This window comes from Bubalus kerabau, chromosome 4 (genome assembly GCF_029407905.1).
Source record: "Bubalus kerabau isolate K-KA32 ecotype Philippines breed swamp buffalo chromosome 4, PCC_UOA_SB_1v2, whole genome shotgun sequence".
Taxonomy (NCBI): Eukaryota; Metazoa; Chordata; class Mammalia; order Artiodactyla; family Bovidae; genus Bubalus; species Bubalus kerabau.
The window spans coordinates 93490564-93508450 of record NC_073627.1 but is presented as its reverse complement, the minus strand read 5'-3'; the positions used below and the strand labels follow the sequence as shown (position 1 = coordinate 93508450).

The 17887-nt window shown below is 42.3% G+C and overlaps 1 long non-coding RNA gene across 2 annotated transcripts in view; it reads left to right on the top strand.

Annotated features, from left to right (window-relative positions):
• LOC129649984 (uncharacterized) overlaps positions 1 to 17887 on the top strand; it is an 82448-nt gene that overhangs the window by 39027 nt on the left and 25534 nt on the right. The gene's annotated exons all lie outside the window — the stretch shown is intronic.

The following is a 17887-nucleotide window of genomic DNA, read 5'->3' as shown; positions in this document are numbered from 1 at the left end:
TCACTGATTCCTAAAACATCAATGTTCTCTCCTGCCATCTCCTGTTTGATCACTCCCAACTTACCTTGATTCATGGACCTAACATTCCAGGTTCCTATGCAATATTGTTCTTTACAGCATCAAACTTTACTTTCACCACCAGACACAGCCATAACTAGGCATTGTTTCCGCTTAGGGTCAGCCTCTTCATTCCTTCTGGAGCTATTTCTCTGATCTTCCCCAGTAGCATCTTATGGACACCTATTGAACTGGGGGGCTCATCTTTCAGTGCCATATGCTTTTGCCTTTTCATACTGTTCATGGTTAGTGTATAGAAATGCAAGAGATTTCTGTGTACTGTATTAAATTTGTGTCCTATAACTTTCTGAATTCATTGATGAGCTGTAGTAGTTTTCTGGTGAAATCTGTAGGATTTGCTACATATTACTATTATGTCATCTGTGTAAAATGACAATTTCACTTCCTTTCCAATTTGGATAATTTATTTTTTTCTCTTTCTGACTGCTGTGGCTAGGACTTATAAAACTGTATTAAATAATAGTGGCAAGAATGGGTCCCTCTGTCTTGCTCCTAATCTTAGACTAAATGCTTTCATGTTTTCACCACTGGGAATAATGTTTGGTGTAGGTTCGTCATCATTATCAGTTCAGTCGTTCGGTCATATCCGACACTGTGACCCCATGAACCACAGCACGCCAGGCCTCCCTGTCCGTCACCAACTCCCGGAGTTCACCCAAACCCACGTCCATCGAGTCGGTGATGTCATCCAGCTATCTCATCCTCTGTCGTCCCCTTCTCCTCCTGCCCTCAGTCTTTCCCAGCATCAGGGTCTTTTCAAATGAGTCAGCTCTTCGCATGAGGTGGCCAAAGTATTGGAGTTTCAGCTTCAACATCAGTCCCTCCAATGAACACCCAGGACTGATCTCCTTTAGGATGGACTGATTGGATCTCCTTGCAGTCCAAGGGACTCTCAAGAGTCTTCTCCAACACCACAGTTCAAAAGCATCAATTCTTCAGCTCTCAGCTTTCTTTATAGTCCAACTCTCACATCCATACATGACCACTGGAAAAACCATAGCCTTGACTAGATGGACCTTTGTTGGCAAAGTTGAGGTAGGCTCCTTCTATGCTCAACTTTGTGGAGAGTTTTTATCATAAATGATAGGTTGAGTTTTGTTAAAAGCTTTTTTTGCATCTATTGAGATTATCATATGGTTTCTGTTCTTCACTTTGTTATTGTGGTGTATCACATTGATTGATTTGTGTCTACTGAAGAATCTTTGCATCCCTGGGACAAATCCCACTTGGTTATGGTAAATGATCCTTTTTATGTATTGTTGGCTTCTGTTGCCTAGTATTTTATGAGGATTTTTGCATCTGTGTTCATCAGTGAAATTGGCCTGTAATTTTCTTCTTTTGTGATATCCTTGGCTTTGGAATCAGGGTGTTAGTGGCCTTGTAGAATGAGTTCGGGAGTATTCCTTCCACAGCAGTTTTTTGGAAGGGTAGGTATTGGTTCTTGCCTAAATGTTTGCTACAATTCATCTGTGAAGCCATTCATTCTTGGGATTTTGTTTGTTGGAACATTTTTTATTACAGTTTCAATTTCAGTGCTTGTGATTTTTCTGTTTATATTTTCTTTTTCTTCCTGGTTTAGTCTTCGATGGTTATACTTTTCTAAGAGTTTGTCCATTTCTTCCTGGTTGTCCATTTTATTGGCATATAGTTGCTTATAGTAGTCTCTTATGATCCTTTAAATTTCTACAGTGACTATTGCAATTCTTTTTCATTTCTAATTTTATTGATTTGAGTCTTTTTTCTTTATGAGTCTAATAATAATTTACCTATTTTGTTGATCTTCTCAAAGAAGCAGTTTCTAGTTTTATTGATCTTTGCTATTGTTATCTTCATTTCTTTTTCATGTATTTCTGCTGTGATCTTCATGAGTTCTTTCATTCTGCTAACACTGGGTATTTTTTTCTTCTTTCTCTAATTGCTTTAAGTATAAGTTTAGGTTATTGATTTGTGATTTTTCTTATTTCTTGAGGTAGGATTCTATTGCTATAAACTTCCCTCTTCTGCTTTTGCTGAATCTTACAGGTTTTGGGTCATTGTGTTTTCATTGTCACTTGTTTCTAGATATTTTTTTTATTTTCTTTTTTATTTCTTCAGTGATCTCTTGGTTATTTAGAAGTGTATTGTTTAGCCTCCATGTGTTTGTAATTTTTACAGTTTTTTCCTCTGTAATTGATATGTAATCTCATAGTGTTGTGGGTGGAAAAGACGCTTGATAATGATTTCCATTTCCTTAAATTTACTGAGGCTTAATTTGTGACCCAAGATATGATTTGTTCTGGAGACTATTCCTCGTTCACTCGAGAAGAAAGTGTATTCTGCTGCTTTTGGATGGAATGTCCTGAGATACCAATTAAGTCTATCAGTTCTAATGTGTTATTTTAAGTTTGGTTTTCCTTATTAATTTTCTGTCTGGATAATCTGTCATTGGTGTAAGTGGGGTGTTAAAGTCATCTACTATTATTGTGTTACTGTCTATTTCTTTTTTTTTTTTTATGGGTGTTAGCATTTGCATGGAGAAGGCAGTGGCACCCTTCTCCAGTACTCTTGCCTGCAAAATCCCATGGATGGAGGAGCCTGGTAGGCTGCAGTCCATCGGGTCGCTAAGAGTCGGACAGGACTGAGCGACTTCACTTTCACTTTTCACTTTCATACATTGGAGAAGGAAATGGCAACCCACTCCAGTGTTCTTGCCTGGAGAATCCCAGGGACAGAGGAGCCTGGTGGGCTGCCGTCTATGGGGTCACACAGAGTCGGACACAACTGAAGTGACTTAGCAGCAGCAGCATTTGCCTTATTTATTGAGCTGCTTCTATGTTGGGTGCATAAACATTTACAATTGTTGTATCTTCTCTTTGGAATCATCTTCCTTGTCTCTTGTAATTGTCTTTAAAGTCTATTCTGCCTGAGTATTGCTACTTCAGCTTTCTTTTGAGTTACATTTGCATGGAAAATCTTTTTCCTTCCCCTTACTTTCAGTCCATATGTGTCTCTAGATCTGAGTGGGTCTCTTATAGGTGGCAAATACATATATGCATCTTGTTTTTGTATCCATTCAGCCAGTATGTCTTTTGGTTGGAGCATATAATCCATTTACACTAAGATAACTATTGATATGTATATTCTTATAGCCATTTTGTTAATTGATTTGGATTTGTGTAGATTTTTTTTCTCCCTTTCCTCTTTATTTTTCTTCTCTTGTGAATTGATGACTATTTTAGTGTTGTGTTTGGATTGCTTCTTCTTTCTTGTGTGTGTATCTGTTGTTGATTTTTGACTTGAGTTTCCCTTGAGGTTTTGTTATAGCTATATATATATATATATATATATGTATCTCTTCTTGCTATTCTTTGGAACTCTGCATTCAGATGCTTATATCTGTCTTTTTCTCCTTTGCTTTTCACGTCTCTTCTTTCCACAGCTATTTGTAAGTGCTCCGCAGACAGCCATTTTGCTTTTTTGCATTTCTTTTCCATAGGGATGGTCTTGATCCCTGTCTGCTGTACAATGTCACGAACCTCAGTCCATAGTTCATCAGGCACTTTATCAAATATAGTCCCTTAAATCTATTTCTCACTTCCACTGTATAATCATAAGGGATTTGATTTAGGTCATACCTGAATGGTCTAGTGGTTTTCCCTACTTTCTTCAATTTAAGTCTCAATTTGACAATAAGGAGTTCATGATCTGAGCCACAGTCAGCTCCTGGTCTTGTTTTTGTTGACTGTATAGAGCTTCTCCATCTTTGGCTGAAAAGAATTAATCAATCTGATTTCGGTGTTGACCATCTGGTGAGGTCCATGTGTAGAGTCTTCTCTTGTGTTGTTGGAAGAGGGTGTTTGCTATGACCAGTGCATTTTCTTGGCAAAAGTCTATTAGTCTTTGCCCTGCTTCATTCCGTATTCCAAGGCCAAATTTGCCTGTTACTCCAGATGTTTCTTGACTTCCTACTTTTGCATTCCAGTCCTCTATAATGAAAAGGGCATCTTTTTTGGGTGTTAGTTCTACAAGGTCTTGTAGGTCTTCATAGAACTGTTCAACTTCAGCTTCTTCAGCATTACTGGTTGGGGCATAGACTTGGATTACTCTGATATTGAATGGTTTGCCTTGGAAACGAACAGAGGTCATTCTGTTGTTTTTGAGATAGCATCCAAGTACTGCATTTCGGACTCTTCTGTTGACCATGATGGCTACTCCATTTCTTCTAAGGGATTCCTGTCTGCAGTAGTAGATATAATGGTCATCTGACTTAAATTCACCCATTCCAGCCCATTTTAGTTCGCTGATTCCTAGAATGTCGACGTTCACTCTTGCCATTTCTTGTTTGACCACTTCCAATTTGCCTTGATTCATGGACCTGACATTCCAGGTTCCTATGCAATATTTCCCTTTACAGCATCGGACCTTGCTTCTATCACCAGTCACATCCACAGCTGGGTATTGTTTTTGCTTTGGCTCCATCCCTTGATTCTTTCTGGAGTTATTTCTCCACTGATCTCTAGCAGCATATTGGGCACCTGCTGACCTGGGGAGTTCCTCTTTCAGTATCCTATCATTTTGCCTTTTCATACTGTTCATGGGGTTCTCAAGGCAAGAATACTGAACTGGTTTGCCATTCCCTTCTCCAGTGGACCACATTCTATCAGACCTCTCCACCATGACCTGCCCGTCTTGGGTGGTCCCACAGGGCATGGCTTAGTTTCCTTGAGTTAGACAAGGCTGTGGTCCGTGTGATTAGATTGACTAGTGTTCTGTGCTTATGGTTTCAGTGTGTCTGCCCTCAGATGCCCTTTTGCAACACCTACCGTGTTACTTGGGTTTCTCTTACGTTGGATGTGGGGTATCTCTTTACAGTTGCTCCAGCAAAGCACAGCCGCTGCTCCTTACCTCAGACGAGGTGTATCCCCTCACTGCTGCCCCTCCTGACCTTGAATGTGGAATAGCTCCTCTAGACCCTCCTGCGCCCATGCAATCACCGCTCCTTGGACATGGGGTAGCTCCTCCCGGCCACCGCCCCTGGCCTTAGGGTGTGGGGTAGCTCCTCCCGAGGAGGAGAAACAGAGGAAACAGAGGAAAACAACAGAATGGGAAAGACTAGAGATCTCTTCGAGAAAATGAGAGATACCAAGGGAACATTTCATGCAAAGATGGGCTCAATAAAGGACAGAAATGGTATGGACCTAACAGAAGCAGAAGATATTAAGGAGAGGTGGCAAGAATACACAGAAGAACTGTACAAAAAAGATCTTCAAGACCCAGATAATCACGATGGTGTGATCACTGACCTAGAGCCAGACATCCTGGAATGTGAAGTCAAGTGGGCCTTAGAAAGCATCACTACGAACAAAGCTAGTGGAGGTGATGGAATTCCAGTTGAGCTATTCCAAATCCTGAAAGATGATGCTGTGAAAGTGCTGCACTCAATATGCAGGCAAATTTGGAAAACTCAGCAGTGGCCACAGGACTGGGAAAGATCAGTTTTCATTCCAATCCCAAAGAAAGGCAATGCCAAAGAATGCTCAAACTACTGCACAATTGCACTCATCTCACATGCTAGTAAAGTAATGCTCAAAATTGTCTAAGCCAGGCTTCAGCAATACGTGAACTGTGAACTTCCTGATGTTCAAGCTGGTTTTAGAAAAGGCGGAGGAACCAGAGATCAAATTGCCAACATCTGCTGGATCATCGAAAAAGCAAGAGAGTTCCAGAAAAGCATCGATTTCTGCTTTATTGACTATGCCAAAGCCTTTGACTGTGTGGATTGCAATAAACTGGAAAATTCTGAAAGAGATGGTAATACCAGACCACCTGACCTGCCCCTTGAGAAATCTGTATGCAGGTCAGGAAGCAAGAGTTAGAACTGGACATGGAACAACAGACTGGTTCCAAATAGGAAAAGGAATACGTCAAGGCTGTATATTGTCACCCTGCTTATTTAACTTCTATGCAGAGTACTTCATGAGAAACACTGGGCTGGAAGAAGCACAAGCTGGAATCAAGATTGCCGGGAGAAATATCAATAACCTCAGATATGCAGATGACACCACCCTTATGGCAGAAAGTGAAGAGGAACTAAAAAGCCTCTTGATGAAAGTAAAAAAGTTGGCTTAAAGCTCAACATTTAGAAAACTAAGATCATGGCATCCGGTCCCATCAATTCATGGGAAATAGATGCGGAAACAGTGGAAACAGTTGTCAGACTTTAATTTTTGGGCTCCAAAATCACTGTGGATGGTGACTGCAGCCATGAAATTAAAAGACACTTACGTCCCCCCCCCCCAAAAAAAGGACACTTACCCCTTGGAAAAAAAGTTATGACCAAACTAGATAGCATATTCAAAAGCATAGACATTACTTTGCCAACAAAGGTCCATCTAGTCAAGGCTATGGTTTTTCTAGTGGTCATGTATGGATGTGAGAGTTGGACTGTGAAGAAGGCTGAGCGCTGAAGAATTGATGCTTTTGAAGTGTGGTGTTGGAGAAGACTCTTGAGAGTCCCTTGGACTGCAAGGAGATCCAACCAGTCCATTCTGAAGGAGATCAGCCCTGGGATTTCTTTGGAGGGAATGATGCTGAAGCTGAAACTCCAGTACTTTGGCTACCTCATGCGAAGAGTTGACTCATTGGAAAAGACTCTGATGCTGGGAGGAATTGGGGGCAGGAGAAGAAGGGGACAACAGAGGATGAGATGGCTGGATGGCATCACTGACTCGATGGACATGAGTCTGGATGAACTCCGGGAGTTGGTGATGGACAAGGAGGCCTGGAGTGCTGCGATTCATGGTGTCACAAAGAGTCGGACACAACTGAGCGACTGAACTGAACTGAACTGATATATATGTATATATATTACATATACATATATATATGCTTATATGTTATATATACATGTACATGTGTATATATGATAGATATGTTATATATATACATATACCATCATGATTATCTGGGGCATGAAGATCTTTTTTGTATAGCTCTCTGTGTATTCTTGCCATCTCTTCTTAATATCTTCTGCTTCTGTTAGGTCCATACCATTTCTGTCCTTTTTAGTCCATCTTTGCATGAAATGTTCCCTTGGTATCTCTCATTTTCTTGAAGAGATCTCTAGTCTTTCCCATTCTATTGTTTTCCTCTATTTCTTTGCGTTGACCACTGAGGAAGGCTTTCTTATATCTCCTTGCTATTCTTTGGAACTCTGCATTCAATTGGGTATATCTTTCCTTTTCTCCTTTGCTTTTCACAGCTATTTGTAAGGCCTCCTCAGACAGCCATTTTGCTTTTTTGCATTTCTTTTTCTTGGGGATGGTTTGATCCCTGTCTCTTGTACAATGTCATGAACCTCCTTCCATAGTTCTTCAGGCACTCTGTTTATCAGATATAATCCCTTGAATCAATTTCTCACTTCCACTGTATAATCGTAAGGGATTTGATTTAGGTCATACCTGAATGGTCTAGTGGTTTTCCCTACTTTCTTCAATTTAAGTCTCAATTTGGCAATAAGGAGTTCATGATCTGAGCCACAGTCAGCTCCTGGTCTTGTTTTTGCTGTCTATATAAAGCTGCTCCGTCTTTGGCTGCAAAGAATATAATTAATCTGATTTCAGTATTGACCATCTGGTGATGTCCATGTGTAGAGTCTTCTCTTGTGTTGTTGGAAGAGGGTGTTTGCTATGACCAGTGCGTTCTCTTGGCAAAACTCTATTAGCCTTTGCCCTGCTTCATTCTGTACTCCAAGGATAAATTTGTCTGTTACTCCAGGTGTTTCTTGACTTCCTACTTTTGCATTCCAGTCCCCTATAATGAAAAGGACATCTTTTTTGGGTGTTAGTTCTACAAGGTCTTGTAGGTCTTCATAGAACTGTTCAACTTCAGCTTCTTCAGCATTACTGGTTGGGGCATAGACTTGGATTACTCTGATATTGAAAGGTTTGCCTTGGAAACGAACAGAGGTCATTCTGTTGTTTTTGAGATTGCATCCAAGTACTGCATTTCGGACTCTTTTGTTGACTATGATGGCTACTCTCTTTCTTTAAGGGATTCTTGTCCACGGTAGTAGATATAATGATCATTAAGTTAAATTCAACCATTCCAGTCCATTTTAGTTCACTGATTGCTGAAATGTCAATGTTCACTCTTGCCATCTCCTGTTTGACCATTTCCAATTTACCTTGATTCATGGACCTAATATTCCAGGTTCCTATGTGATATTACTCTTTACAGCATCAGACTTTGTTTCTATCACCAGTCACATCCACCACTGGGTATTGTTTTTGCTTTGGCTCCGTCTCTTCATTCTTTCTGGAGTTATTTCTCCACTGATCTCCAGTAGCATATTGGGCACCTACCAACCTGGGGAGTTCATCTTTCAATGTCCTATCGTTTTGCCTTTTCATACTGTTCATGGGATTCTCAAGGCAAGAATACTGACGTGGTTTGCCATTCCCTTCTTTAGTGGACCACATTTTGTCAGAACTCTCCACCATGACCCGTCTATCTTGGGTGGCTCTACACAGCATGGCTCATAGTTTCATTGAGTTAGACAAGGCTGTGGTCCATGTGATCAGATTGGTTAGTGTTCTGTGATTGTGATTTTCAGTCTGTTTGCCCTCTGATGGAGATGGATAAGAGGTTTATGGAAGCTTCCTGATGGGAGAGACTGACTGAGGGGAAACTGGATCTTGTTTTGATGGGGGCGGGGCGTGCTTAGTAAATCTTTAATACAATTTTCTGTTGATGGGTAGAGCTGTGTTCTCTCCCTGTTATTTCAGTTCAGTTCAGTCACTCAGTCATGTCTGACTCTTTGCAACCCCATGAATCACAGCACGCCAGGCCTCCCTGTCCATCACCAACTCCCGGAGTTTGCCCAAACTCACATCCATCGAGTCGGTGATGCCATCCAGCCATCTCATCCTCTGTCGTCCCCTTCTCCTCCTGCCCCCAATCCCTCCCAGCTTCAGAGTCTTTTCCAATGAGTCAACTCTTCACATGAGGTGGCCAAAGTACTGGAGTTTCAGCCTCAGCATCAGTCCTTCCAATGAACACCCAGGACTGATGTCCTTTAGAATGGACTGGTTGGATCTCCTTGCAGTCCAAGGGACTCTCAAGAGTCTTCTCCAGCACCACAGTTCAAAAGCATCAATTCTTTGGCGCTCAGCTTTCTCTATAGTCCAACTCTCACATCCATACATGACCACTGGAAAAACCAAGACATCTGATTACAGAACACCTGAGGGCTCTGGTGCTATTGCAGGCTCACCTGTAGACGACGTCAGAGTCTAGAAGACACCAGGGCTATTGCCTGCCCATTAGTGGGTGAAGCCAAGCCCTAGGGTTAGTGCCAGATTGCTAAAAGGAAAGCCAGATCTTGGAGTCTGATTGCAGGGACCAGGGATCCCAGAGTTGGAATCAGATCACCACAAAGATGGGGAGAGAATTCCTGAAAAAACTAAGTATAGGGTCTGGAGTGTCCCAAAGCTTGTGTTAACCTACTAGTGGGTAGGGCTGGGACCCATCTGATCCCAGGGTAGGGTTTGGCCTCCTGTGGGCAGGCTGGGTCTGCAGGCTGTGGGTTTGTGGTTCTCTTATGTCTGGTGTCTGCCCTCTGGTGAGTGAGGCTGGTCCAGAGGTTAATGGAGGCTTCCTGGAGGACAGGACTAGTACCGGACCACTGGTGAGTGGAGCTGTGTCTAAAGGCATGTCTACAGGTAACTGTGGGCTTAGGAAATCTTTTGGAAACTTCTCTGCTGGTGGGTGGGGCTTTGTGCCCATCTAGTTAATTGCTTGGCCAGGGGTTACCAAGCCCTGATAATCACATACTCTTGGGTGGGGCCAGGTCTTGGTGTTAACCAGCTAGAGGGAGAAATTTATAATGGTGCTCATCAGCACTAGTATCCATGTGGTAGAAGTTCCCAGTGATAGTTGTCACCACTGTCTGTACACAGGGTGAGACACAGATGACTCTTGCCTCCCTAGAAGATTCTCCAAGGCCAGTTGGTAGGTCTGGCCCAGGTTCCTATCAGATTACTGCTTTCGTCCAGGATCCCTGAGCATTTGAGATTTTTGTGTGTGCCAAAAACAACAACAAAAAAACAAAAACAAAACAACAATAAAAAAACAACAAAAGTGTTATTGTTCAGTTACTCAGTTGTGCCAACTCGGACACATCTTGGACTGCAGCACGCCAGGCTTACCTGTCCTTCACTGTCTCCAGGAGTTTGCTCAAACTCATGTCTATTGAGTTAATAATGCCATCCAGCCATCTCATTCCTGTTGCCCCCTTCTCCTCCTGCCCTTAAGTTTTCTCAGGGGTTTTTCCAGTGAATTGGCTCTTTATATCAGGTGGCCAAAGTATTGGAACTTCAGCTTCAACATCAGTCCTTTCAATGAATATTCAGGGTTGGTTTCCTTTAAGATTGACTGGTTTGATCTCCTTGCTGTCCAAGGGACTCTCAAGAGTCTTCTCCAACACCACAGTTCAAAAGCATCAATTCTTAGGTGATCAGCCTTCTTTATGGTCCAACTCTCACATCCATACATGACTACTGAAAAAAAAAAAATAGCTTTGACTAGATTGACCTTTGTTGGCAAAGTGATGTCTCTGCTTTTGATGTCCAGGTTTGTCATAGCTTTTTTTCCAACGAGCAAGTGTCATTTAATTTCATGGCTATAGTCAGTGTACACAGTGATTTTGGAGTCCAAGAAAATAGTCTGTCACTCTTTCCATTGTTTTCCCGTCTCTTTACCATGAAGTAAGGAGACTGGTTGCTATGATCTTCATTTTTTGAATGTTGAGTTTTAAGCCAGCTTTTTCACTCTCTTTCACCTTCATTAAGAGGCTCTTTAGTTCCTCTTTGTTTTCTGCAATTAGGATGGTGTCATCTGCATATCTGAGGTTATTGATATTTCTCTCAGTAATCTTGATTCCAGCTTGAGTTTCATCCAGCCCAGCATATTGCATCATGTACTCTGCAAAGAAGTTAAATAATCAGGGTAATAATATCCAGCCTTGATGTATTCCTTTCCCATTTTGAACCAGTCCATTTTTCAATGCCCAGTTCTATCTGTTGCTTCTTGGCCTGCATACAGGTTTCTCAGGAGGTGGGTAAGTTGGTATGGTATTCCTGTCTCTTAAAGAATTTTTCAGTTGCGATCCACACAGTCAAAGGCTTTAGCATTGTCAATGAAGTAGAAGTAGATTTTTTTGGAATTCTCTTGCTTTTTCTATGATCTAATGCATATTGTCAATTTGATCTTTGGTTCCTCTGCCTTTTCTAAATCTAGCTTGTACATCTGGAAGTTCTCAGTTCACCTACTGTTGAAGCCTAGCTTAAAGGATTTTGAGCATTACCTTGAAACATTTGAAATGAGTGCAAATGTGTGGTAGTTTGAAAATTCTTTGGCATTGCCCTTCTTTGGGATTAGAAAACTGACCTTTTCCAGTCCTTTGATCACTGATGAGTTTTCCAAATTTGCTAGTATATTGAGTGCAGCACTTTCACAGCGTCATCTTCTAGGATTTGAAATAGCTCAGCTGGAATTCCATCACCTCCACCAGCTTTGCTCATAGTAATGTTCCTAAAGCCCAGTTGACTTCACACTCCAGGATGTCTGGCTTTAGGTGAGTGATCACACCATCGTGGTTATCCAGGTTATTAAAACCTTTTTTGTACAATACTTCTGTGTATTCTTGCCACCTCTTCTTAATCTGTTCTGCTTCTGTTCAGTCAGTTCTGTCACTCAGTTGTGTCTGACTCTTTGTGACCCCATGGACTGCAGCACACAAGGCTTCCCTATCACCAATTCCCAGAGCTTGTTCAAGCTCATGTCCATTGAATTGGTGATGTCATCCAACCACCTTATCCTGTGTTGTCCCCTTCTCCTCCTGCCTTCAGTCTTTCCCAGCATCAGGGTCTTTTCCAATGAGTCAGTTCTTTGCATCAGGTGGCCAAAATATTGGAGCTTCAGCTTTAGCATCAGTCCTTCCAATGAATATTCATGGTTGTTTTCCTTTACAATTGACTGGTTTGATCTCCTTGCAGTCCCCAAAGGACTCTTCTTGCTGTCCAAGGGATTATGCTTCTGTTAGGTCCATACCATTTCTGTCATTTATTGTGCCTATGTTTGCATGAAATATTCTCTTGGCAGCTCTAATTTTCTTGAAGAGATCTCTAGTCTTTCCCATTCTATTATTTTCCTCTATTTCTTTGCATGATTCACTTAAGGCTCTCTTATCTCTCCTCACTATTTTTGGGACTCTGCATTCGGATGGGTATATCTTTCCTTCTCTTCTTTCCCTTTCACTTCTCTTCTTTCTCGGCTATGTATAAGGACTCCTCAGACAACCATTTTTGCCTTCTTGCATTTCTTTTTCTTGGGGATAGTTTGGTTACCGCCTCCTGTATGTATCTAATCCCTTAGATTTACTTGTCATTTCCACTGTATAATCATAAGGGATTTGATTTAGGTTATACCTGAATGGCCTAGTGGTTTTCCCTACTTTCTTCAGTTTAAGTCTGAATTTGGCAATAAGGAGTTCATGATATGAGCCACAGTCAGCTCCCGGTCTTGTTTTTGCTGACTGTATAGAGCTTCTCCATCTTTGACTGCAAAAAATATAATCAATCTGATTTTGGTATTGACCATCTGATGATGTCCGTGTGTAGAGTCATCTCTTGTGTTGTTGAAAGAAGGTGTTTTCTATGACCAATGTGTTCTCTTGGCAAAACTGTTAGCCTTTGCCCTGATTCATTTTGCCAAACTTGCTTGTTACTCCAGGTATCTCTTGACTTCCTGCTTTTGCATTGCAGTCCTCTGTGATGAAAAGGACCTCTCTTTTTGGTGTTAGTTCTAGAAGGTCTTGTACATCTTTATATAACTGTTCAACTTCAGCTTCTTCAGAATTAGTGGTTGGAGCATAGACTTGGATTACTGTGATATTGAATGGTTTGCCTTGGAAATGAACAGAGATCATTCTGTCATTTTTGAGATTGCATCCAAGACCAGAATTTCAGACTCTTTGACTACAAGGACTACTCCATTTCTTCTAAGGGCTTCTTGCCCACAGTAGTAGATACAATGGTCATCTGAATTGAATTCACCCATTCCTGTCCATTTTAGTTCACTGCTTCCTACAGTGTCGATGTTCACGCATGGCATCACCTGTTTGACTACTTACAGTTTACCTTGCTTCATGGACCTAACATTTGAGGTTCCTATGCAATATTGTTCTTTATAGCATTGAACTTTACTTTCACTTTCAGATGCATCCACATCTGGGCGCTTTGGTTTAGCCGTTCAGCCTCTTTATTCCTTCTGGGGCTATTTCTCCGCTTTTCTCCAGTAGAATATTGGTCACCTACCAGCCTGGGTTGTTCACCTTTCAGTGTCATGTCTTTTTGACTTTTCATACTGTTCACGATGTAAAAGCAAAGTCTCTGTTTCTCCCAGGTCTTTGGGACTCCTGAAATTAAGCCCTGCTGATCTTCAAAGCCAAATGCTGTGGATGTTCATTTTCCCAGTGCAGGACTCCCTGGGCTGGGGAGCCTGATGTGGGGCTCAGAACTCTTATTTCTGTGGGAGAACTTCTACAATGTAATTATTTTCCAATTTGTGGGTCATCCACCTAGAGCCTGTTGAATTTGATTACATGGCGTGTTTGTCCCTCCTACCCATCTCATTGTGGTTCCTTCTTTATGTCTTTCATTGTAGAAAATATCTTCTGGTAGGTTCTGGTCTTTTTCATTTGCAAATAGTTGTGATTTTTGAGATGCTTGTTAGAGGACAGGGTATTTCTACTCTGCCATCTTGGCTGATCTTGAAAGTACAGACTGGCTCTTAATGTTTCCGCATGGAAGTTATTCATCTCATTTTCCTGCCAAAATATTTTTTTTTGAGTTCTTAAATTTTTTATATTGTATTGAGGTATAGCCAATTAACAATGTGGTAGTTTCAGCTGAACAGCGAAGGGACTCAGCCATACATATACATGTATCCATTCTCCCCTAAACTTGCCTCCCATCCAGGTTGCCACATAACTCTGCACCAATGCCAAACAGAAGTACAGAGACAGTTATGGAGGACAAGGAAAGAGTGACTTTATTTCTTTGCCAGACAAAGGGAGAACACAGCACGCTAATGCCTCAAGAACTGTGCCCACACTCTCTGGTGAATAAGGAGAGATTATGTAATCAGGAAGGGGTATGTGATAAGAATCAAGGCAGTAACAGTCTTGCATTCTTCTTTCTTCTGCCAAGTTTCAAATGGATGGGTATTCTGACAAGATTAGGGTATGTGCAGGGTCTTAGGTGGTCTCCTAAACTTAATGAGCCTCTCTGGTCCCTTTAATCTTGCTTCAGGTGCTTTCAGCTGGAGAAAGGATAGGCTACCCACTCCAGTATTCTTGGGCTTCTCTGGTGGCTCAGCTGGAAAGGAATCCGCCTGCAATGCGGGAGACCTGGGTTTGATCCCTGGCCTGAGAAGATCCCCTGGAGAAGGGAACAGGTACCCACTCCAGTATTCTGGGTGGAGAATTCCATGGATTGTATAGTCCATGGGGTCACAAAGAGTCGGACATGACTGAGCAACTTTCAGGTGCTTTCATGGCTGTTCCTCCCTTGATTAGCAACTGTTTGATTCTTCCCATTGGAACTCAGAGAAGGTCATGGAGAGTGGGGTCTTGTCTACCAGAAATTGGGGACAAAAAGGCCTCCATGCCTGAGAGCGCCACAGGGCCATTCTCGGCATCAATTTCTGCTTATATTTTACTGGTCAAAATAAGCAACATGGTCAAGCCAGATGCCAAAGAGACAAGGAAGTATAATCCTCCCCCAAGGGAGGCACAGCAAACATTTGGGAACAAAGATGTAGTATAGTACACAGAACCTTCCTTTATACTATAAAAACTTTCAAAGACTAGACTTGCAGGGATGGTCTAGGACTGGCCAACCAGATTAACCCACTTGGACTCTCTGATTGAGAGCTGGCTATGCAAAGCAGCAGGATCAATGGAGAAGTCATTCTGGGTCTACCGGGCTGCAATGCCAGCTGAAGTACCTAACACCCAGTGCTGGCAACATCATCCAGGTTCACACTGGACTAGTTCTGTGATATGATTTTGGTTGTTTGCTTATTTTTAGCCTCTTTCATTTCTGTCTACTTCCAAGCTTTAGTGATCTAATCTTCCTAGCACTTCTGTGAGCCACCCAGTAGTATCTGGTACATCTTTTCTATATAAATAAGCCAGTCATTCTCTGTTGCTTTCAGTTAAAAACTTGATTGATACCATAAGGCTTTCAGCCAAACCCAACATTTCTCCAATTTCTGATCACCATGTGATTGTTGCCCAAAGCCCCATTACCCCTGTGCAAACGAATGTCTAGGAAAGTATCAGAGCAGTTTACACTAAAAAATATTGCGTAGGAAAGGCTGGGAGGAGCCCAGGTCAGTCTTGGATTCTGCGCAGTCTTTAGATTGAGAGGTACTAAGGGTCAAAAAATTAATGTGAGAAGGGTTTTGTTAGGTGTATACTGGGATAATCTTGAGTTCAGTTCAGTTCAGTCACTCAGTCGTGTCCAACTCTTTGTGACCCCATGAATCGCAGCATGCCAGGCCTCCCTGTCCATCACCAACTCCCAGAGTTCACTCAAACTCACGTCCATCGAGTCAGTGATGCCATCCAGCCATCTCATCCTCTGTCATCCCCTTCTCCTCCTGCCCCCAATCCCTCCCAGCATCAGAGTCTTTTCCAATGAGTCAACTTTTCGCATGAGGTGGCCAAAGTACTGGAGTTTCAGCTTCAGCATCATTCCTTCCAAAGAAATCCCAGGGCTGATCTCCTTCAGAATGGACTGGTTGGATCTCCTTGCAGTCCAAGGGACTCTCAAGAGTCTTCTCCAACACCACAGTTAGAAAGTATAAAAAAATGCAGTAAAGTTTCAGTAGCATGACCAAATATTCTGGGTTGCTCTGGACAGTCCCAGGTTACTATTTTTGTGAATCTGTTCATGCATATCAATTATTTTTATTGTCCTCTTTCACTCTAAAACATATTCTAGCTTAGACAATAAGTTATATGACCACTCCAACTGTAATGGAAATTGTCCTGGACCAGAAGTCAGAAGATCTGCATTGTAATCATAACCTAGCACTAATCTATGGAGTGACCAATAAACTTTCTGAACCTTAGCTTCCTCATCTATAAACTGGAGGAGTTTATGTAGATCACTGGTTGGCAAATCATGTTCCAGTTTTCAAGAACTATCTCAGAGTCCCCTGCAGCGAGGAAAAGAGGAGGCCAAGTGGGAAAAGCTCTTGACACTCCCAGAGAACCTCTCCTCCTGTTTTTTTCATGTCCTGTGGCTGTACCTAACTTTTTGTTTGGAAAATAAGAAACACACACACACACACAGGAAAATCACTGGCCTGGATAATCTCTCAGACTTCAAAAACCAGATTCCTAGAACCTTCTCTACTATTGTGACCTCTGTATCCTTGACAGTGAGCTGGTCATGAAATGGAGTCATTAGGAGAGAGCTACTTGACTGCTCAGCTCTTTCATTTTAAAGAGACAAATGCCAAACTTCTCATTCTGTCAGTTTAACAAGTTCCATTAGAATGATGCTGCTGCTGCTGCTAAGTTGCTTCAGTCGTGTCTGACTCTGTGCGACCCCAGAGATGACAGCCCACCAGGCTCCCCTGTCCCTGGGATTCTCCAGGCAAGAACACTGGAGTGGGTTGCCATTTCCTTCTCCAATGCAGGAAAATGAAAAGTGAAAGTGAAGTCGCTCAGTCATGTCTGACTCTTCATGACCCCATGGACTGCAGCCTACCAGGCTCCTCTGTCTGTGGCATTTTTCCAGGCAAGAGTATTGATGTGGGTTAAAATGATGCTGACATTTACTTATTTATTTTAATTGTTAAAAATATCCCTAAACCCACTTTTCCATCCTGGTCTCCTGGTTCTACTCTGTCCCCAAACTTTCCTCAAGATTTTCTGTAGCTCTGCCTCAGCTTGCAGGGTCCCTCATCCTCTCTTGGCCAACTCTTAGAGTCCAGCCCAAGTGCCATCTCTTCTGTGAGGCCTCCCTCAACCACCACCACCCTAGGAATGACTTCCACCCTCCATTCTGGCCTTCTACACCTTGTTTGGTAGTTAGTATACGTTGCTTCATGTGGTATTGTCTTTCAGCCCTAAACACACTCCTTTAGATTCTGGTCTGGGATGCTGAGGCTGGTACTCTGCCACCTCCATTTCTCCTTTGCCAATTGACTTCCTATTACATGGTGCCAGTACTGGTAATTCCAGAGAGATTAGAAGGCAGGAGGGAGAGAAAATGGACTTGCTTCTTCCTGCGTGCATGCCTGCTATTCCTGTCAGTGTTGCCCCCAGGCAGTAGAGCTTGGTTCTGACCTCCAACTTCCTCGCCTATATCCAGGACCAGCTTCACTGAACAACCTCAGAGGTACCACCGGTAGCCAAGCAATAATCTCTCCTCGGAAATCTGAATTTCAGTTCTTCAGGCCCCCCTACCTCAAGCTCCTGAGATAAAAGTCCTTGCCAGGCAGCCCGCCTCCCCATGCTTCAGCCCCAGCTCCGTAAGGCACTTTGTCCATACCTCTGTGGTACCAGAGGTGCTATACTTTCTCAGAGGCCCAGTTAATTAGGCACCTCCTCTGAACTTGAAGGTTCTGAAGACCCAACCACTTCCTTCCTTTTGTCTCCTAAGACTTGGGAGTAGTAGCTGCTCCCTGTAGCTATTATCTGTTTTCCTTCAATATTCTCCTTTACCTTTTTCAGGCTTCCAACACCCATTTA